This window comes from Anoplolepis gracilipes, chromosome 9, assembly GCF_047496725.1.
Source record: "Anoplolepis gracilipes chromosome 9, ASM4749672v1, whole genome shotgun sequence".
NCBI lineage: Eukaryota > Metazoa > Arthropoda > Insecta > Hymenoptera > Formicidae > Anoplolepis > Anoplolepis gracilipes.
The window spans coordinates 6,584,117-6,607,549 of NC_132978.1; the positions used below are offsets into that span (position 1 = coordinate 6,584,117).

The 23,433-nt window shown below is 26.6% G+C and overlaps 1 protein-coding gene and 1 long non-coding RNA gene across 6 annotated transcripts in view; one reads left to right on the forward strand and one right to left on the reverse strand.

Moving 5' to 3' along the window:
* LOC140669543 (adhesion G protein-coupled receptor E2-like) overlaps positions 1-18,181 on the reverse strand; it is a 68,848-nt gene extending 50,667 nt beyond the window's left edge. For 4 of the 5 annotated variants that reach the window (XM_072899495.1, XM_072899494.1, XM_072899493.1 and 1 more), the window contains exons 1-3: positions 18,057-18,171; positions 17,849-17,969; positions 13,514-13,672 (exon numbers count right to left, since the gene is read on the reverse strand). The gene's annotated coding sequence lies outside the window, so the exon portion shown is untranslated. Of the gene's footprint in view, positions 1-13,513; positions 13,673-17,848; positions 17,970-18,056 lie in introns of all 5 variants that reach the window. The other variant, XR_012047355.1, reaches the window with a different exon arrangement.
* Positions 18,182-18,314: 133 nt separating this feature from the next.
* Positions 18,315-21,049, forward strand: LOC140669544 (uncharacterized). Its single transcript, XR_012047356.1, has 6 exons — positions 18,315-18,456; positions 19,215-19,311; positions 19,384-19,667; positions 19,884-20,107; positions 20,200-20,454; positions 20,554-21,049. It is a non-coding gene; the product is annotated as an uncharacterized lncRNA (long non-coding RNA).
* Positions 21,050-23,433: the final 2,384 nt, after the last annotated feature.

The window sequence follows — 23,433 nt, forward strand, 5'->3', positions numbered from 1 at the left end:
TTTTTTCGACTTATAAAGGTTTTTTTTAGGAATAAAAAAATTCAAATTAGAGAGGTTTTTCGAGTTTCGAGTTACCGAGGTATATAATTTTATATAATTATCTCAATTACATTTAAACTTGTTTTATTTATTTTTGTTTTAGTATACTTGTAAAGACTATACTAAACGGTGAAAATAAACATGAGCAAATGATAACCTAGTGTAGTACTGTAGAACGTAAATAAAACAAAGATTTCTTATAAGAAGTCTTGTGTACTGTGCTAAGTTGTCACTTGCTCATGTGTATACTTGGTATTAGTGTCAGTGTCGGTGTCAAACTGTCTCGCCAGCAAATCAATTGTAAGATTATTATTTTAATTTAAATTTAAATTATATATATATATATATATATATATATATTTCAATTTTATATATATATATATATATATATATATATATATATATATATTAACTTTCTTCTTTTTCCTCTGTCTTGCCATTTTTTAATTTGTAATAATATATGTGACAAAAATATAATAATAAAAAAACCTAAGCGAAAGTTTTGCAAAGCTTAATGATGAAAGAACCAAATCGTGGATACAGGAAGTTTCTTCCGATAATTCTCTGTTTTATTGTATTGTGTGTAAAAACAATTTTTCATATCATTCGTCTGTTTTCAGACATGCAAATACTTTAAGTCATAAAAATAATATTAAATTTAATAATAATAATAATGATAATCATGATGATCATCCTGATAATCATGATAATCATGATAAAAAACCTAAAATACAATACAAAAAAACTTTTAAACATGAGTGGCTGGAAGTTAAAGAATATCAGTCATGGTTACGTGAAGTACCAAACACCGCTTTTTCTTTTTTTTGTTTGGTGTGTAATAAATCAATTGCTAACAGTCTGTCGGAAATATACAGACACGCAAAATGTAAAAGTCACACAATTTAATTTAAAGAAAATAAAATAAATGAAAATAAATCGAATGTAATCGAAGATACAAATATTGAGTCGCTTTTGTCGTTTAATGACCGTAGAAAAGCAGCAGAAATAAGATATGCCGCATTAATTGCTGACAAAAATATTTCCCATCAAACTGCGAAAGAGATTCTTAGCTTGTTTCAAAACATAGGAAAAGATCCTAATGTATCGAAAAACATGAGCATGGGTCAAACAAAATGTACAAACTTTATTACAAATGTTTTGTGTCCGGTTGAAACGAATTATGTCGTTAATAAGCTTCAAAATATCAAATTTTCAATTTTGTCGGTTATGACAAGAAAACATTTATCTTTTAAAAAAAATTGGAAGAAAAATGTCCTCATTTATTTTCATATCATTCTGCCATATTAGTAGCGCATGCTGCATCTAATAAATTGCCCGAATTTTGCGAGAAATTAAAAAAAAGTTGCTAGTTATCTTAATACTAGTCCAAAACGTACGGCCATTTTTAAAGAATTTTGCGAATGTTTTCAAGAAAAACATCTCAAATTATGTGATACACGCTGGCTTTCTCATTATTTATGTGTCGAAAGACTTCTTAAATCTTGGGATACAATTAAATACTTTCTTACTGAAATGATAATGAGTGAGAGAACAGACAATGCAGGAAAGCTACTGTCTACGATGAACAATGTAGAAACAAAAGCTTATTTTCTTTTTTTAAGTACGTTTTAAATTTCTTTAACGCATTTAACGCTTTTTTTCAAGCGTCCGAAACGAGAATTCATTTGTTGCAACCAAAATCTGTAAACTTTCTTTTCCAAATCTGTCAAAATTTTTTAAAAGAGGAACATTTAAAACCATTTTCTACAGATATTATATTCTCTCTAAAACAAAATCAAAAAGTTCTTAATGAAATTAGTTTAGGATCAGAATGTGAAGAATACCTTAACGAATTAATAATAAAAGGTTACGTAAACATAATTACAACTATTCGAGAAAAATGTTTAACATTTTATGTGATTGCTGCAGAGGAAATTCGTCAAAGATTACCTATAAATGATATATTCTTATCAAAATTAAAAGTTTTTCAACCATGTGTAAGTTTAGTCAGTAATAATAGAGAAACATCTTTCAATGATGTTTCTTTCGTGGCTAAAACTTTCGGCGGTATTGACGTTGAAAATGGTTTAAAACAAGAATGAATTGCGTTACCATTAGATTTTACAATGGAAGAAAAAAATGTCTCTAAATTAAATTTCGACAATATGTGGAAAGAAATTTTACAACGTCAGTATATTAATAATATTGCTAAATATATCCAATTTTAACAAAACTTGTAAGTAGCATTAGATCACTTCCAAATTCAAATGCCGATTTGGAGAGAATGTTTTCTTGTTTAAATAATGTTAAAACTAAAAAGCGAAATAAATTTTCGTCAGTTTCTGTTAACGCTATTTGTGTGTTTAAATCAGCATTAAAAACGAAGGGAGAAACAGTTTTAAACATGACAATTGATAAAAAACATTTGTCTCTTATGTCAGCAGATAATTTATATGCTCCCGCTGTTAAGAAAAAAAAGTATTTTAAGATTATATGCTGCGGATGCTGACGAAGCTGGTCCCTCTTGGAAATAATAAACAAATAATTAAATTATTTATTTTATTAATTAATTATTTATTTGTTTTTATTATTTTATTAATTATTTATTTATTTATTTTTTATTTTATTACTTAATTTTTTATTTTTATTTTTTATTTTATTTAATAATTTATTAATTATATATTTTTGTTTTAATTTTACATGTTTTATTTTATTTTATTTTATTTTTATTTTAATATTTGTAAGACACCATACCTAAAAGATGTGTAAAGAGGTGTAAAGTTTATTAAAGACACCATTTGAAAAAAACAAATGTGTTAGATATTTTGTCTGTAAAAAATGCCACACTTTTAAAAAGAAGTGTGTAAAAGATATTTTGTTTGTAAAAGACAACATTTTTGCAAAGAACAAATATGTAAAAATTATCTTGCCTGCATAAGACATCACATTTGAAAAAAATAGGTGTGTAAAAGATATCTGTACGACATTCGCGTGCAGCATAATGTAATGCAACATAATATGATGTGGTATAATAGGGCTCCAGGCGAAGGTCCATTCAAAAAAAACCAAATGCGCCATTGGTGATACCTCACGGGTGGTGTAGAAACTCATCATCATTTATTATTTTAATACTGTCAAAACGATACATGTAATGAGTATATGTTTGTGTGTCGTATTGTGTTACAAAAATATACGTGTATAAAAAAGTAAAATTAAATTAAATATGTAATCGCTATTATATATATTATATTTTCTATAAATATATAGTTTCTTATTACTAATATTTGTTACAATTATTATTTTTTTATTAGTACAACGCTGCTTGGTTTTTAATATGCGTGAGTGTTAAATGCTTTTCCGAGATTTATAGTCTCTTTTATAAAATTATTTATAAATTAAATTATTAAATTAAAATTAAATAAAATTAAATATAATATTAATATTATTATTTAATATTTTTAATATTAGATTATTTATAATTATTCAATTATTAAATTTTTATCTATAGAATTAAATATTTAATCAATTCAACAGTTGAATAATTTATTAAAAATATTAATATTAATATTAATATCAAATTTAATTTAATTTAATTTTAATTTAATGATATAATTTATAGTTATAATTTTAATATTCTACATTATTAATCATTTTTTAAATAATTCTTGAGAAAGCATTTCGCCCTATTAACTGTTGCGCGTATGGAGAATCGAGAAGCGAACAGCACAATAGATCAGTATTGCCGTCGTTTTCATCGTCGGCTTGATAGAAAAGAAACAGTACATCTGTTCTTTTCTATTATCCGAAGCAAACCGAATCTCCGAGCATACACGTATGCGGTTCGCGCTTGTGTGCATCATCCCTTCTACCGGTGTATCCCCTCTATTTGGCATGTTGCGCATCCTGAATCTGGCTTCTCTGTACGAGTTTAATAAAAATAAAGACAAAGGGAAAATATGATCGATAATGCCGATATAGAAGTTTTGTAGACATAGCTATGTAGTTGCAATGTCCATTTTTTATGGACATAGAAACGTCTTAAATTGCGGTCGCACCTAAATCGAAGGGATGACCACTCTGCTTTATATATATAAACATTAAAAATGGTTTTTCACTTAAGAGTAAGATTTCCACCACGTAGCCACCTAACGGTGCCGGCGCGTACTAATCATACGAGTATACATATATTAATTGTACGAATATTATTAATATACTTATAGACAGATAGATAAATATTACGTACCTTCTTTTTAGATTTTGAAAGGTAGTATTACAAAAACTTTATAAATTATAATAGTGTCGTACATAGAAAATATAAGTTTTACTTCATGTCTCTTACTTTCATTAATCTTTATCTTGTAATTTGATTTAATAATTAACTTTCTGTAATAATTACACTAGAATTAAAATATTTCTAAGTCTTTAAGCTTATATTATTTCTTCTCCAAGTATACTTTCTTTGTTTTTATTCTCTTTTTTTGCTCTTACAATTGTAATCTATTATTTGAAACTCCTTGTCCGTTATGCTATCGAAGAGATAGCTAAGTATACCTTTAGTTTTATACAAAATCTTTCGTTCTTTTAAAATCACTAAGCTTCATCCTTCACTTATTTACATCCATTCATGTATATCTTTGAGATTAATCATTGCATTTCTCTGTTTCTTTCCTTAATTCCGATTTTCCTTTTTTTTTTTTTGTGAATATTTTTTGTGAAAATTCGCAAAAAGACTTTGAGAAAAATAAAGCAGGAATTTCACAAAGAAAATTAGTAGATTTCATAATGATATAAAATTCATTAATTCTACTAACTACTTAAAAAATTAAAAAATCAAGCTGAACAAAACATTTTTACCAACGCAGATATTTTTATACAAAATTTGAATTATATTCAAAATTATTAAGAAACATCTACAAAATATTGAATTGTAGTTTGTTTCGAAATTCTTTTAAACATTGTAAAATTTGTATATGAACTTAGAAATTACGGAACAATACAGGATTTAATTAATTCATAATTTACATTCTAAGGATGAAGTAATTAAAAAGTGGGACGAGTTATATGAGTTACGTTTAAATGATTGCATAATGATACAAATTATAAAATGTATTATTGATATAATAAAAAAAGTAGTTGATATTGACTTCTAATTTCAGATATATTTCAGACATATTAGTAATAATATGCTTAAGTTAAAAATACTAATCATGATAGTGTAGAAATTCCAAATTTATATTATTAAATTGCATTCATATATAAAATGTGTAGCTGATTAATTTTTTTGCACATATTTAGATCAAAAGAGATTTTGATAGAAAATATCCGGGATGCAAAAATAGATTAATTTCATCATGGACTTTAAAACAATTTACAAGCTTTTGGAAAAAAATTTTTTAACAGGAGATCAACTCAAGGAGATTCTCATACAATCGGAATCTGTGAATATAGGTAAATATTTAGATCTTTTTTTTTTGCTCAGCTATTAATATTTATCTATTGAAAGGTAATTGTTATATGTTTTTAAATATTTGATGTAATAACTTTATAGATAGTAAAACGGTTCTTCAGATTTGGATTTTAATAACTATTTTAGCTCCTAAATCAACGAAAATTAGTATAAAATCTTCAGATCGCAGAAGAGGCTGGAAACCTACAGTTTCTGAAAGCCGAGATGACATTCTTGTACATTGCAAGGTTAGTTCGATAATATATGTTTGTTATCAATATTTGTAGTTAAGAGGTAATAATTTGTTAAATTTTTATGTTAGTAAAATGCAATTTAATATTTCTTTTTTTTAGATACCAGGTTATATTGAACAAATCTGTATTAATGGACAAAACAAAATGTCCCAAATGAATCTTGCATGAACAATGCAGCCGTTTATTATTGTTGTTGGACCGGAAATAACTTTAATAAAAAAAGTATACATGCGTTTCGATAAAATAATATATAAAATGATATTTGTATTAAAGGCCGTTTTACTTTTTAAAATATTTATCATTTTCAACACATGTTATCCGAAAGAATGTGAGAATTTTTGGTATTTAAATCAATGGAGCATTTATAAATGTTTTACAAGATATTTTGTATTTTATGTTAAAATATTGTAACTTTTGAGCCTCATAATTCGAAACGGACTTAATGAAAAAATATTTTATTATAGTGTTTTGAAAAGCTCTCGAGGTAAGCTACAAAAATATGCAATGAAAAATGGGAGGTTCTATTTAAGAAATAAAAGGTGATCTTTATATAACCTTCAAACAATTATTCAAGAACATTTTTTTATAACTCTTATAGTTTTTGAGATATTTAAGCATCTCAATATAAATGCCTCACCGTGTATATAGAAATTACTTAATTATTATAGGAGTATTATTTGTAATAAAAAAATTTCTTATATGTTATGTATTTTCTAATACTTATTATTTATACCGTAAATAAGAAGTTACAAAAATTGTATTAGTAACTCTAACCCTAAAATTGATTACATTTCAATTTATAACCTTTTCTTGTTTACAATGTAACATGTGTTAGAATGCATCAAAATAGATTACTTTTATTGTGCAATATTTATTTACATTCTATTTTTTGATTCTAGATACCACAACAGAAGAAAAAAGAAATATCAAAGATTACAAGTAGACATTGCCGTAGGATTGTTAATAATAAATATGCTAAGAAAAGAGAACAACTACTGCATTGTGCGGTATTTTATTTGCAATAAAATACAGCACTCTTTTAATAATGAAAAATTTATTGCAAGAAATTTTAATGAAAATATTTTAAACACAAACAATAGTAATACCGATGGATATAAAAATATTAATTTAGTTAGTAATTCTTCTGAAATTAAACCAACACATTTTAATGATAAAGATATATTTAAATCGCAGAATAAAATTACATTAGCAGATAAAATTGCTCATTGAATTATTAAAAATAATATCTCGCATAATTCTGCAAATAAATTATTATCAATAATAAAATCAGAAAACTTGCTTGTTTCAAAAGATTGTAAAACATTGCTAAAAACTCCTTCATTATGTAATATTGTAAATATGCCACCTGGTGCATATATATATATACATTTAAATATTGAAAAAGGCATAATTGAAAAGATGAAAAATACATTAACAGAGAATTTAGAAATTTTACCGTTTACAATTAATATTGATGGTTTACTATTGAGCAAATCATCAAAGAGTCAATTTTGGCCTATTTTAATGTCAATTGATTTATTAGAAATTTCAAAACTTTTTATTGTCGGTATTTATCATGGATTAAAAAACCAGAATCGATAATGGATTTTTTAAATTTATTTGTGGAAGAATATTTGTTTTTAAGAGAAAATGGTATTATTATATAGAATAAAGTTGTTAGGCCAATATTAAAAAAAAATATTTGTGATACACCTGCTACAGCATTTGTTCTATCAATAAAATCTTATACAGGGTATTTTGGTTGCAATAAATGTACGCAAAAGGGTAAATATCTTAGGCAAAATGACATTTCCAGAACTTGATGTCACATTAAGAACTAATAAAAATTTTACTTTACATTCACAACAAGAACATCATAAAGGTTTTACTTTTTTAGAAAAGATATTGGTTTAGTTAGTAATGTGCCTCTCGATTATATGCATTTAGAATGCCTTGGTATTATGAAAACACTTATATTGTTTTGGACTTGGAAAAAGGAAATAAGTCAACTAAAATTAAATGATCATGATATAAATTCAATATCAAAAACTATAAAAATTTTCCGAAAATATATCTCTGAAGAGTTTTGTCGTCTATCAAGAGCTATAGAAGATGTAGAACATTGGAAAGCAACAGAATTTAGACAATTTCTTTTATATATAGATCCTGTTGCATTGCAAGAAAAATTGCCTAATATTCAATATAAACATTTTTTATGCTTACACATCGCTATAAGAATTTTATGTTCATCAGAGTGTATTAGGCTTAATACAAAATCTTCAATTCGATATTTTATTGAAAAGTACAAAAAAATATGTGGTAAGGAATATATTACATATAACGTGCATAATCTCTTGCATCTTTACGATGATGTATTATTATTTAGAAAACTTGATAATTTTAGTGCATTTAAATTAAATACAAATTATACACATTTTATCAGCATCAGTGTCGGTATACTTTTTTTTTATAATTATTGATTAAAAGAAAATACTAAAACTGGCTTCTCATTAAATTGATTATATAAGGAAGAATAACTCACGAATAGTAAAACCATTAAGATCGTGCTAGTGTGAGCGATTGTGCGAATTATTTCGAATTCTCATTTTCTTATGCAACTTCATTAAAATATCAATTTCAAATTTGTAAACTTAATTTTCATATTTTTTATATTTGTATAAAATATATTTATATAAAATTGTTATTAATAAATTATAATGTAATATGCTATTATATCTCAATATTCCAACTGATACTTTAAAACAATTATTTCTTTTTACTTGCTAAATTATTAAAATATTAATCAAACTTTTTAAAAAGCTTTGTATACTACACTACGGATTTAAAATTCTTCTCATCTATCTGATAAGACCAGTAGAATTATACACAAGTAGATGAATCGCTAGATAAATGTATCCATAGATTTTCTCTATGTTAGCTTTGTTCCCATTGGATGCTTTACGCGTCTCCACAAACAGAGCTGTGACTGATTTTTAAACTGCACAATGACATTCCGATTAAGGGGCCGGATGTCAGAACCAAGACCCACACAAATTTATTTTTAAAGAAGTTATTTACCACTTTGTGTATTCTGAATAATAACCCATCTCAATTGATTCGAGAGCACCCAGGCATTTCCAAATAACATAACAATAAAAGTAAAGAAAAGTAAAATGGATTTCTAGTTTTCAGGTTTTATATGAACAAAGCTCACCTTTGCAATGATCCAAATACATCGCAAACAATAAAACTGCAGTTGAAATTCGAATGAATTTCTTGATATTATCTTCCACAATACAAATGTAAGGAAAGAATCGAAGAAAAATTTCTTTATTCTAATCTATAATTTGATTTTTCTTTAAAGTAAATTCTTGTTTCTTTAAAGTAAATTCATGTTCTTAATTCAAAGAGACATCCTTCTTCTAGAATATCAAATTCTAGATAACCAAATTTAACCGAAATGTTTAAAAAAAATTCAAAAACCAAAAATAAAAATAAATAGAAAACTAATTAGAAAATTAAACTTAATTAGAATAAATATGAAACTAGCCATCTTGATTGTAATTCCATGTATGACTTCAGAATCATTAGAAACGAGCTTCGAAAGAAGCTGTTAATTGGAAATTAACGACGCATACAAAGCCAGGAATTATTATTATAAACAAATCTACAATGTCACGCAACAACTTATAAATAACATCCCTGAACCGGTTTGTTTATCGTTTTTTAACATGCAAAGTGGTCCGTTGTTTTCTTTTTACCGTGAGACATTTCGGAGATTTGACAAGAAGTTCAAATTTATTATGAAAAAATTTAACAATCAACCTGACTTTAAACACATTCATTATTTCAGAGTAGGTACATGAAGCTCCACGCGGTCCCCATGTTGAAATAGCTTCTTCAAACCATAACGTCCACCTACAGAATCGGCATTCTCCTGATCATATTTTTGAAAAAACTACCATTAACATCGGTCCCTTCCTCATTTTCAGATTGTAAATATGACATTTTACAGACAAACAATAGGTGGTTTTATAACATGTCGTCGATTCACATATCTGAGAAGATTAAATGTCTTTTACAGTTAGGTGACAATTTCAGTCTACCACAAATAATTAAAACAAAATTAGCGACCGATTTTATTATCAATTTCGAAAACAATTTTAGAAAATTACCAACGGATAATCGCACTATCATTAGAACCAGGTCCACCAACATAATTAACTCTTTATCTTCTTATCAATACCATCTCTCTAAAGCTCATAATGAGTTATTAAAACTTAATGACGTCACAAAAAATTTTCCAGAGGCCAACCCTACTCTCATTATCACACGAGCCAATAAGGGCAATATTACTGTTGCTCTTGATAAAAATGAATACATAAAGAAGGTTGAAGAATTACTTAGCGAAGAAGACACTTACGTCATCGTACATAAAGATCCCACGAACAGACTAATCTCTAAATTACGTGATCTACTTACGAGGTGGAAAAAGAAAGAGTATATTACACTTCCAACATATCGATCCTTACTGTTTAGTGAAGGCACTCTCCCTCGTGCATATGGCCTACCGAAAGTACACAAACAACAATGTCCGTTTAGGCTTATAGTTTCTTCGGTCAACAGTCCTCTTTACAACATAGCACTTTTCTTGCATAACATTATGAAAAAAAGCTTTCTGCCGGCTTCAAGCTATATATAGAAAACAGTTTTGATTTGGTCAATAACTTGAAGAATATCCGTTTAAAGAATGATTACATGTTAATCTCACTTGATGTAGTTTCTCTTTTTACCAACATCCCGATCGATCTGGCAATGAAGAGCGTTTCTAATAGATGGAATTTCATTAGCGAGTACACAGATATCCCACGAGCAGAATTTTTGACTAGTGTTAGATTTGTTCTTGATTCAACCTTTTTCGTTTTCAATAACGTTTTTTACAGAGTATTTGGTACGCCTATGGGTTCCCCCCTCTCTCTGATTATAGCGGACGCTGTAATGCAAGATATTGAGAGGAGAGCTTTAGACGCGATGACATTCACTTCATCTTTTTATTTCAGATATGTCGATGACATAATCATGGCCTCTCCGTGCAACCTTATTACCAACGTTTTAGATCTATTTAATTCAATACATTCTAGATTGCAATTTACACTTGAAATAGAAGATAATAATCATCTCAGATTTCTTGAAATTACTATTATATCTGAAAACAGTAAAAAGCTATTTTTTAATTGGTATCATAAACCTACATTTTCAGAGAGATACTTAAATTATTTATCGCAACATCCTGAATGCCAAAAGAGTGGCACGATTTTCAACCTCATTGACAGAGCTTTTCTACTTTCGCATCCCGTCTTTCATCAAAAAAACATTATGATAATTATTGAAATTTTACTCATAAATGGATACCCATTAGAATTCATATTCAAGAACATTAACCATAGACTCCACCATTTGATACATCAACCTAATAACACCATCGACGTATCAGTAACTAAAAAGAAACCTGCATCATTATTTTTTTACAGTTCTTTTCATACCATCCTTTACATGTAAATTAAAAAACATATTCAAGGACACTGACACCTTGTTGGCATATCGCAGTACTAACAAATTAAACTCTATCATTAAAGTTCATAAGGCCGTCATTCCGAAACGTTCGAACACAAACGTTGTGTATAAAATTGATTGTGCTAATTGCGATGCATCCTACGTTGGACAAACTAATAGAAAATTAAACACTAAGATCAATGAACACAAGAAAAATATAAAGAATTGTTCAACTAACAAGTCGGTCATCACCGAGCATAGATTAAATCTAAATCATAATTTTAAATGGGATGACGCGAAAATATTAGATAAAGAAACATATCTTAATAAAAGACTAATTTCCGAAATGTTATACATTAAGAGACAACACAACGGTTTAAACGTTCAAAACGACACATATTGTTTGCCTGACATTTACATTGAAGTAATAAACAAGCTGCCTAAGATTTAGGGGTCATACTTGGAAAGAATTTGCGAACATTATCGTCACTTATAAAGACATCTTCGTGACGAACAGTCACAATATAAAGTATTGCGGAGGAAACTGATTAGCGACATTTACGGATTTAAAGTGGCACCTCATGGCAATGTGAGTTATCACGTTTTATGTAATTTTCTAAAAAATTTTTTATTTTTGATTATCTGTCACATATTATAATTTTATCTCCTTTTCTGTGCTATATGTTTTTTTTTATTTTTATTTGATTATTATTATGTTTTATGCTTATCCATATTTTTATACTTTGATTTTTTTATATATATACGTTTTCAATTAACTAATGATCTGACTCATAAAAATTTTACACAATTGACTTAGTTATTGGATTAACAACTTTATTTACTTAAAATGTTTTCTCGGGTTACATGACCTCCCACTAAATGCTTTTTTATTTAACTATATAATTATGTTAGTTTTTTTTGTTGACTTCTCTGTTGTTGACTTATCACTGTAACTACCTTTTTGTGATTGCGCTTTACGCTTGTACGATTACAGAATAAATTACCATGCTTGCCTACGATCCAAAAAAACCTCCAACTCACATCCTAAGGATGATTAAAAACAATCACGGTATATAATGATTATTGCGCTAGTACCATCGCTTATCCGACTCCATTGTTATGTATTATTTGAATATTTTTATCTAACTGTGCGATTACTTAGTATTCTATTTTTTCCGGTTTTTAATTACGATATGGTATATTTTAGCGCTGAGGACAACTTAAAGATAAGTCGAAATGTTCGCCCATACACACATTAAATTTTGTAAACATCAATATGTACCGTCAAATGTTATTTTCATTTTTGATTTTTGATTATTAAATTTATATAATTTTATAGCTCTTTACGCCTATTTTGAAACCTTTAATTTTATTGATTTATAGAGAGAAAGTTGAAATTATTTAGAAAATTAAAACTAATTAGAATAAATAACGGAACAAAATATTAGAAACTCATTGCAGATACTGTTATACATTTCATTGTCGGAAATACAAATTGAAACTATTAGAAGAATGATAATTGAAAACCACATTAGAAAATTAAAAACCAATTAGAAACAAAGTTGAAAAGATGTTTTGACCACTGAGAAATTTTTTGAAAGCCTTTCATGTACATAACTACGTTAAGAATCGTAATTTTAAAATTTCATATTTTTTTTAATATATATATATAGTATTATAAACCTAGAGATAGATATCTCAGTATAACCAATTCGCAGTGTTATGTACAACATATCAGATGTCTGTACATAAAGTATTACATATTTTTTTCGTCTTCGATTGCACAACTGTTGAAAGCCATAACTTTAAACAAACTATTTAACCAAAATGTAAAAAAAATGCAAAAGAAATGTTCAAAATAAGAATATTTGAAAACCATTAGAACTAAAAAAATTAAACTTAAAAAATTGAAATCAATTAGAAAATTAATAACTAATTAGACTTAATAGCGGAGCGAAATATTGGAAACTATATAACTCATCTATATTCTATAGTTTTTTAAAATACGAGATTACCCGTAGATTACAGATATGTAGGCATAAATATATTTTACGTTTTTTATGTAGCTGGCTATAATTACATTGAGCGACAAATAAAAAATTTTTATAATTATTCACATAAAACAGCTATTGCTATAAAAAGCTGCGTAAAAATCTACGCACTAAATATTTTAAAAAATATTTTAATAAAATAAATTATATTTTTGTATTTTGAAACTTACGTTATAACGATGCTGTAAGATTGTCATGATAATTGTTGCGCCAATTTTGCCAGATTACTTGCTGAAGACTTCCGTTTTCCTCTTTCTTGAACAATAGAGATATATCTACTACGCTACTATATTAAAACTAGGCTTTCTCTCCACTTTGAACTTGAATACCTGCAAAATGGTAAGAATAACAAAATTTGGACTACGTCAACAAATTAGCACATAATTAGTACTAAATTAAACGAAAGTTATTTAGGTAAATATTTCGTATTTTTTGTGAGCCTCTAAATTTAATGTGAATAGACTATATTATTCCTAAATTCGGGGATATAGCTTCTCAAAGTTATACAAATCGCAAACATAAACGAGAGAATACCTTGCGAAGTCAATGGAATGCAAAAAAAACCAAAGACAACGAAACCGAACAATAACGCGATGACCTTATTTTTCATCTGGAACAAGCGCGACACGAAGATAAATTCCATTATCACAATTCTATATTTTCTGATACTCTGTTTTCAATATTGAGTTGCCCACATGTATGTATGTGAAAAAGATGACAACTCTTTAATAATTAATGAAAATGGAAAAATTTATAGATATTATAAAAAAAATGTCTTTTGAAAATTTTACAATATCACTAGCTCAAAGAAAATAACTGTGTTTTTTTAAGAAATTCTAATTATATGCTTATTTCAAATATTTATAAAAATGAAAGTAATGACATAAAAATAACTGGAAAAATTTTTTAAAATATATCAAATTTCATAGAAAAGCCTTCATTTAGTTTAGCTATAAAAGTCGTTGATATACATGAAACATCAAATACAGCAACATTTGATTGTAAAGATATAAAAATAAAATGTTTAATTTTACCAATGAATGATAAATTTGCAGTAATTCCAATATTACACAACAATTTGTAATATCTATTGCATATTAAAGTATTATGTTCACACATGTAAAGTTTAAATATTATTTTGACATTTAATAATTTTTTTCTAATTTATATTTAATTAAAAATGTCACTTTTTGTACAATTTTAATCGTAAAAAAATGTTATTATGATTAATAATAAATTAAATTTTAATAGTGGTTTGATATAAGTGCTGTATATAAAATAACAGTAGTAGTTATTTTCTCTGGTCTATTAAGATAACATTTGTCACTGGTGTTATAAGAAAGTATCTTTAAGTTAAGTATGAGTAAATAAACTGTTATAAGTATAATTAAATTCTTAAAATTTGCATTTTTAAACGATATATTGTTTGCAGTTACTTTATTCTGTTGTAATTCAATGCCGTGTACGAGGGAGACGAAATATATTTTGTAGTACCAACTATATGGTTAAAAGAAAATGACAAATATTCCTACTGGCCTAAAGAGAACACTCGGAATTGTATCATTAAATGTAAAAAACCTCAGAATGATTGGATTATGCACCCGGTTACCGTAATTGATAAATATGGTAAGTATATTTGCTTACATAATTAATAGTAAAGAGCAGCATACAAATATAATTTTATTATTATTTTGTGTATGTATTTATTATATGTATGGCTGTATGTAAATATATATGTATATATGGTGATGCCAAACGGTTTAGCCACTTATGAACAAATTGCTTCTAATAAACATCCAGAAATGCTTTTATAAAAAGTTAAACATAGGTCTAAAAAAGGTTTAAAAATGTATTTGAGCGTTAACTTTTTCGAGGAATTTTTACATATGTTTTAAAGAAAACTTTCTATTCAGATTTTTTATTAAATCACAAAGTTTGGTTGGAACTTTTGACACCTCGTATGTATATAAATTTTTATTTTGTGTGTGTGCAAAATATTAATGACATCTTGAAAAGAATTAATTTTTATAGATTCATATGAACGTGCTCTCCAAAAGGAGAGAAGGTTAATGGAAGACAAAAGCAATACCGAATCGGAATCTCAATTAGGCCGTGGATTAAGAAATAAAAAAGTTTCATTTCACATTTTAGAAAAAAATAAAAATGGTATAAAAATTTTCTTGGATGAAATTTATTGGAAACTATTTTTTGTGCTTAATAAATGAATATAATTATTCTCTTGAATGTTATTTTATTTTCATATAAGATAATTCTTTTTTAGATAATATTAATAAGCAATACAAAACATAAATAATATTTTTCAGATAACTCTAGTACTTCAAGTGAAGATGAAATCAGCGATAATGATTCTATATACAAGGTATAATAGCGATATTCTATATTTATTTTTTTATTTTATATGAAAATATATTAAAACATGAAGAGTTAAAATTTTCATAACAAATGTGTTTTTCAGATAATGATGTCAATCAACTTCAAAAGAATATTAATAATAATGATCTCAATCAAGTTCAAAGAAAATTAGTGATACATATCAATTAAATATTAATGAGATTCCTATTATTATAGAAGCACAAGACAATAGTATTCCTACAAAAGATGATATTCCTGTAGATAATTGTAGTAAGTTTTAGCATCTACACATACACACACGCGCGCACGCACGCACACACACACGCGCGCGTGCGTGCGCGCACCATATCAATACACACTAATTATAGAAATAGAAAAAACATAGATACAAATCATATTTATTTTTTTACAGCTACTAGAACTCTAAATACTATATTAGAAAATGTACTCGAAATAAAACTGTAATGTGTAGACGAATAAACGAGCGTTTACATATTTTAGAAAATAATGGCAATAATGTAAATATTCATCGTAATATTAACTTGCTTCCATTATTACCAATGAATTGTCTTGAAAATATTAATAATTTCGAAATTATATTAGTATCTCAAGAAGCACAATCACAACTGGTATGTACAATTTTATCTCTGTTTTTAAATTGATATTTAATGCGTTAGAAATATCATGAATAAAAAATAATATTTTAATATGTTGACTATGATTGGTGGAACAAATGAGAAAGATGCAATGAATAGGTTATTGCAAAAATTATTCACAAATAATCTAGCTTCAAAGTGTTCATGGACTGGAGCAAAAATAATTTTAAATTAAAAGATTTGAAATTAATTATGTGCATGAAGAGTAAGTTGCATACAAAATATTGTTTCCCCATGTATTACACATATTCTATTTTTTATTTATTTAATTTTTTTATCTTATAAATATTCATTTCTTCAGATGCCATAAAAAATATTTGTTCTACTATAACAGAAGCACAATTTGAAAAGATTTTGAAAGCATAGTTTAAACAATCAACCCTGCGATTAAATCGTGAAAATGCAAGAAATGATACTGTGCGAAACGACGTAAACATATAATGTTTTCATTTTTATTTTTAAACAAAAAAATTTGATTTTTTATTCCACAAGTTTATCTTCTATAACATTTAATACATGAAATTAATAATTATATAATTAATTCAAATTAAAATAGTATATTTATATAATGGCAATAATTATTTTATATAATATTTATATTATTTTAAATACTCATTCTTTTTTAAACGCATTTAAGTGATTAAATTCTTACAATTATTTAATTTCAGTTACAATTTATGAAAGTTTAGTTAAAATTTATGAAGTTTTAAAAATATTTTATTATAAAATACTATACATGTATATATGTGTATATATATATATATATATATATATATATATATATATATATATATATTGTATATACAGATATAAAATAATTATTTTTTATTTTAGTATTATCGATATAAATATTTATATATTACGTAATACTTTAATATTATTATATGATAATAAGAAAGATGTTTTTTTTGCTTTATCTATGTTTTGTTTCAAATAAAATATTTTTCGTAGAGAATTTGTAATCTTCAATTTATATTGATTTATGTTTTGTATAAATGTTAAATTAAAATAATAATTATTCTAATAAATTGCGAGTTATACTTATGCAATTAAATAAATAAATGTATCAATCCATTCTAAAACAAATTGGAAACACAAAGAAAGATATATAAAAACTATTAAATTTTTTTTTAAAAGTTTAGGAAATGGACAAAGAAATGGATTTACAAATTTTCAGTTGCGGCGGAAAAACATTTTTAAGAGATGACATCATCCCTCATATACATATAAAACGGCTTTTTACTTTTCTCGCTATATCTCGAAAATTATTAGAGATATCTAAAAATGTTTTATACAAAGCTTTTTTTCGTAAAAACTGTTTTATATATTAGGAGTAATTTTATCTTTTAAAAGTGTTTTTCTGCAGCAAATAAAAATTTCTAAATTTATAAAATTATTTAATTATATTAATTATTAAATATTTATCTTAAGGAGTTAGCAGTTAGTAATATATAGAAATCTGTGCAGATAACTCACCGGCACAATACACATTCACGAGTGTCCTAGAGTCCGACATATCTGTCCTGTTCCTAAGTTCTCTCTCTGCTCGTTATCCGCATGGGTTTCTCTTGCTTCCTCATTCGGGTGAAATCCAATTCTATAGAAATGCAAATTATAAATCATAAGAAATTGATCAATTTCAAAATTGAATGTACAAAAGAATATGATTGAATTTGTAACTTACAATTCTGTTGTAGGATTCGCCTCAATCAGGTACTCGCACCAGACTGACCGCGGATCTTTCTCTCCCAGATCGATAGCCCGATCAATCCTGCGCACACGGCGTGCGTAATTATGGCCAATTACGTAGCGACACGCCGTCTCGCTGGCGAGCCGCACGCTCAAGAAAGTATCGACAGTATACGCACCTCCAATTACGACACGCCAAATCTATCGAAATTCTTTCGAAGGGCTTTTTGCTAAGGTCGGAATCTTCTATCTCGATCGGAAATATTATTAGGATCCATCGTCGATGATCATAGCCAGTCGTGATACGCCAACTTCTTCGCCAAAAAAAGTCCGCAAGACGCCTCTTGGGGGTGCGACTCCATACAGCCCGGTTCCTTCGCGAGGATCGTTCGACGGTCTGTGGATTTTGCGCAATCTGATAACTTTCCGATCACACCGTGTCGGGCTGATCCGCGCCAGTTAAATCGCTTTTTCATATTATATATATATATATATATATGTACACACACACACACACACACACACACACAAAATAAATAGCGCACGTTACGCGCGTTTGTGATGTTCTAGTCTTTTAAAGAAAAATTACGTAAATAGAGTTTTAATTATTAGAATGTATTGATTCTGTTTTGAAATAGTTCAACAAATAAATTCCGAAGATCCTTAAGGATTCTCACGAATAATAAATATAACAAGCCTTCTATCAGTTGATATATTTCTTATAAATTTTCATTTTCTAACGATTATTTAAGAACAATATAGGTTATTAAATTAAATTCTATATATTTGTAATAATTAAATTTTTGCAAGATGATTTTTTGCATCTGATTATGTTACTGTACTTGTTTTATATTATTAAAGTCATATTTTATTAATTTTTATATATAGACTGCCACAAAGTCACTTTTGTGGCTCTGATTGTACTAAAATAGTAGTATTTAATAAATTATGAAAGTTTCAATACATACATATGTGCATGTAGCTAGTATATAGTGAGTGTATTGCGTTCCTATACATATGTGTGCGTGCGTGCGTGTATGCGTGCGTGCGTATGTATGTCTGTATAGCACTAAAATTTTGTGTAGTAATATTTTTGTAGTTATGTACTAAGCATATATTTGACAAAATAATTATATTATTTCTCATATTATAGATGTAGCATGCACACATATACATACATCAAACATACCATACACAAAAAGATGCATGGCTAAAATTGGGACAAAACGCTATTGCAAATGTCGAATTTGGTAAGATGAAATAATTAATTTTATATTTTTATTATGCAGATATTATAAAATATTCAACTTGTGTGTACACAGCCATTTGCGTATATCGACAAATAGAGGATGCTTCGATGGTTTAGACATTACAAAATATGGAAAATATAGACGAATTAGCACTGTTATGTGGCCATGCTTGTATACTATTAGGAAATTATAACAAAGCCGAAAAGTATTTTCTACAATCTTCCGAACCTGTACAAGCCTTGTATCTAAAAAGAGATTTAATGCAATGGGAACAAGCGTTAAGTCTGACACAGAAGTTAAAACCCGACAAAAATTCCTTTTATCGCTAAAGAATACGCCCAACAGTTTGAGTTTACGTAAGATTAACAAATATTATTAAATGTGTATATACTGTATTACTTTAAGAAGTGATTAAAAATAAATAAGATTTTTCATAGCAATAATGCATAATAATCAGCTATTTATCTTCAATAAAGTTTTTTTAGAAATATGTATGTTAAATAATGTTAAAATAATGTTTTTATCATATATTGCAAAGAATTGATGTTTAATAAAAGCATTTTTTTGTATAGAGGAAACAATCCAAAAGCTTTGACAAATTACGAACGTGGTCTGGTCGACTACAATACCTCGTCTGTTTTGGCTGCACAAAATCCTCTTCATCGAAGTCAAAGCAGGAATAACAAGAATGTCAATAAGATGTGGCGATAGTAGAAAAGGTGTTGGGATAGCCATGGATAATGAAAGCTCAAGATTATTAAGGAAAGAATGTGCAAAGATTTTAGAATCAATGAAGGTATTCATTTTATATATATATATATTCATCTTAGTTAGGTCTTAAAAAATTAATTATATCTTGCTATTGCATAAATCTGTACATATTTTTAGCAATTTAGAGAGGCTGCGCAATTATACGAAAAGTCTGAATATTTCGACAAAGCTGCTTCTGTATATATAAAATTAAAAAATTGGCACAAAGTAGGATAACTTCTGCCGCAAATATCCTCGGCAAAAATTAACATACAATATGCTAAAGTCAAAGAGTCAGAAGGTAAATATGAAGAAGCTGTCAAAGCGTATGAAACAGCTAAGGATTACGATAACATAATCAGAATTAATCTGGAACATTTAAATATAATCCTGGTAAATATATCTTATTTATTTCTCTATATATGTACAAGATTTATTATAATAAAAAACATTAATATTTAAATAATATACTTTATTATTCTGTTTATACAGCTCGTAGTGTTGAAGTTGTTTAAGAAACTAAAAGTATAGAAGATGCAAAAATGGTTGCAAGATATTTTCAAAGGATGAATGATTAAATTCTGCTATTAAATTTTTAATTTTATCGAATTGTCACGACGAAGCCTTTCAATTAGATAATCAACATGATAAAATGGAATTATATGGAGAGATTTTGGTGAATACAATTGATGACACTAATGTTCGCAAAGAAGATTTTAGAAGTCTTACTATGCATTTTGAGTCACAAAAAAACAATCTTTTAGCTGGAAAATATTATTTTCATGCGATTTCTTAATCTCCGAAATAAATGAGAATACATGAACATAGACACACATATATCCACACATATTACTGACAGAAATTGTTTTTATGTATCTTCTGATCTTGGAAAAAAAATTTTCCTTTTTTTTATTTGTCAATTGAACATCTTTGTTACATTAGTGTACTGATATTTGTATAGAATAAATTAGTATATCATTGTAAAATATATTACACAAATTGTATTATTTCTATTTTTTCCATATAAATCCTAGCTTATTTTTACTTTGTAAAGTCTAACACTATAATACATTCAAAAAATTAATGGATTCTATCTGTCAGGCTTGCAAGTGATTAAAAATCAAGCACTTTAATATTGCAAGATTGTTATTTAATATTGACATACAAAAACGTTAGTGATATTCTACTTTGGCAAATCTGATTTCTAAGACGTATAATAATGATGATTGCATTGACATAATGAACGATTTTTTACGTGGAAATATATATATATTTATATATTTTAATACTACAATATATTCTATGATGAAGGATGAACAACAAGCGAAAGTGTGACATGTCAGTTTCAATAAAATCGATTAACCGAGATCGATTAATCTTGATGAAGATTGATGAACATGCAGACATTACGAACTCATTGCTTGTAATGAATACTTCACGCTTATAATGAATATTTCAATGCAGTCAAAATAATATTATTTTTAACATTCACAACTTGTTGATTTTAAAATATATATATCGAAATATTTCTTTATCATTCTTTTATCATACAATCAACAGCGATATTTTTTTCTCATTATTACTATAGCATAGTATCCGTCAGTAATAAAATACGATAAAAACTCGCAGATAAGAAATAGATATAAATAATCCAGATATATCAAAGAATTAAAGTTACGCAGCCAATATCGAGCTCGAATTTTATCGCGTCCTTCGTTTTTTTCTCCATTTTTCTCGAGTGCCAAGCATTCTCTCCTGACAGATAGCAACCGCTCGAAGTTTCAAATATTATTCGAGACTGTGCAACCGATATACCTCACGATTGTTTTACTTGATATGCTATTCGTCTTCGTACTTCATGAATTTTTCAAATATGTAACTGCACATTTTTCACATGACAAAGATATTAAAAAAATAAAAAAGAAACAAGTTTCTAAATTTAAAAAGTATTTAAATTTATATGAAACAAATAGAAATATAAAAAAAGATTAAGCAATATAAAAAATTAAGTTATAAGGATAAGTTACCTAACATGATCACTTTAAATTATTCGTAAACTGTTCGTACTGTTTGTTGTATGAAAAAATGTTTTAGAAATCATATAATATTAACGAGAATTTACAGAGCAATAATAATCTAATTTTTACTATCTTTTTTTCATTGAGATATAAAGAAGATATAAGCTAGCTCAAATTTTTTAAAAGAAACACAACATTTTACTCCAAAATTCGAAAGAGCATTGATTATAAAAGAATATTATATGGAATAAAAAATCAAAAATTACTTAGATATTATAAATTGTTAATAATGTTTGAAAGGTTATCCATTACGTTCAATGCAAATGTGTAATCGATTAAAGAATGAAAACAATATACGTTGAAGTGTTTCAACATTATACGCTGTAATGATATGTTTTCGCATGCCTTTGACTGTCGTTGATGACTCATAATAAATTTAATTTTCAAATTTGTTTTATTTACATATTATACATTATATATATATATATATATATATATATATATATATATATATATAATGTATAATATGTAAATAAAACAAATTTGAAAATTAAATTATATATATATATATATATATATATATTTATATAATGTATAATATGTAAATAAAACAAATATGAAAATTAAATTTATCATGAGTCATCAACGACAGTATATATATATATATATATATTTGTCAGATTTGTGCTGAGGCCAAAAATGTATTTACAAATCACAGAAAAACAAACTTAAAAAAATCAGCAAAAAATTCATTGGTTTTATCAGTCACATGAAATTAATGTCTCTAGTATGACAATTGATAATCGACTTTTATTTTATTGATAGATTATTAACAAATATGTCATATTTTTTATCTGAAAAATATAACTTTTATTAGAAAATCTATTTAATTAAACCCAACAATGTGATACATATCAGTACGACAGTTTTCCACATTATGCATAAGCACGTCATGTATTACAGAGATATTCTCTAATTGATGGATTGGACGTGTTGGACAAATTTCGTGGTCGGCTCATTCTCTGGATTTAACGCTACTTGATTACCTTTTCAGGTAGAAATTTAAAAAATAAAATTTATTGCTATCCACCAATGATAATTGAAGATATATTATGAAAATGTAATATTATAGACTGTAAAATATTAACTGCAAAAACATTTCAACTGTATCATTTATTTATTAACTGGCTACGCAATTGCATTGAATGCAATGGAGATTTCAAGTATTATTTACATATTATTTTTAAAATATCTTATTGTTAATAATGTTTAATTCGATTTTTAACTAGATATATAAATATATATTTATTTATTTTTTGTCTTTTGGTTTTGTGAAAGCGGTTTTACGAAAACT